We start from the raw sequence: 1,458 nt of genomic DNA, 5'->3' as shown, positions 1-1,458 counted from the left end.
TTTATGAGGGTGGCCCGAGTGACCCCCAAATGAGCCACCCCCGAAAACTTCCAAGGGGGTGGCTTGTGCTAGCTTTAAAAACATCATTAGGGGTGGTTAGACCCCCATCTCTAGGTGATGATTAGGGGTTATAAAAACATGTGGGTAGCACATGCTATTAAAAAAGTATGTGATTCTCATATGTTAAGGGACACATGTCACTTTATTAGATTGGTTTATTTGAATTAGCTTTGAACTAGTTTGTAGCTAATTCATGTTCAGTCTAACCACCCCCAAGTGAGGAGAGGCTCTCCATCATGTTTATTTTTTTAATCCTTTTTTTTTTCGTTTTCTCTTTATTTATTTTTTGTTATTTTCATTTGTACCTTCAAAGTTTGTACGTAGGAAAATACAGTTGACCTCCCCTTGCGGTGTCTGGCCATTTTGAGGCCATTAGGGGCGAAAATGTTACGTCAAGTGACATAGGTTCCGACCAAAAAGACCGAAAAAATAATAGTGGGCAGTGGGTAGTGAGTGCTATATTTTGTGGGCTCTTAGTGTCACTTTTTAAATTTTAGAAGTACAAGTGCCAAGGTAGTGATATACGTACCCATATTTTACCTGTTTTTGCATTTTTCCTCTTTCATACTCATGTTGGGTGCATTATACCTGCATTATACCCACCTCTAGTTGTTTGTTCCATTAATTTAAACAAACTCATATATCAGCATATGGTAAACAGTTTTGCAGATTATTAAAAGGTAGTCACTCGCCAAAGGGATCAATGGCCTGGTAGTAGAATCATTAATTATCCTTCAAAACCTACTGTTAGTCGCACAAGAAACTAATAGAAAAAAGGTAAAAAATTGTAAACTTGAATCAGTAATATCCAAATGTGGTCTACATTATTAAATATTTAAAATATAATTAGATGACGTTGACGTAGATAGCTGTTGTAAGTTTTTCAAATTTAATAGCATGTTTTTAAAATTTATTTCAGGAAAGAAGAGAAGCTTATGATTATGATTAATTATATCTGAGAGAAGAAACATTTTTACTCATGGATAACGTGATGATTAAACTCGCAAACAAAGCTCCATAGATTCAAGCAAAAACTGCACAAACTCCCATCGAATGCTTTGTCAGTCAAATTGTTTAATTAAGAGGCAGCAAAGATTTCGAAAGTTGATAAAGCTAAGCAAAACTTTGATTTCCCAATAGTAATTTAATCAACTTCTCTCAAAAGATATATATTCTGCCGAAAGGATCCTAGAGAGCATATATATATATATATATATAGCAACACGGAGGACCCTCTTCACATGGATTCACGTGTCGTAGCTAATAAACCTAATTAATTATAATATATATATTTAGCAACTTGATAAAAAAATTCCAACGCTAAAGTCGCAATAATTAACCACCTCTTTGCATTAATATAATAATCATATCATCTAACACCAATAAAAAAACAAATAT

Source organism: Corylus avellana, chromosome ca4, assembly GCF_901000735.1.
Source record: "Corylus avellana chromosome ca4, CavTom2PMs-1.0".
NCBI classification, from domain to species: Eukaryota; Viridiplantae; Streptophyta; class Magnoliopsida; order Fagales; family Betulaceae; genus Corylus; species Corylus avellana.
The sequence above is the reverse complement of the archived record's forward strand: the minus strand, read 5'-3'. Positions refer to the sequence as shown.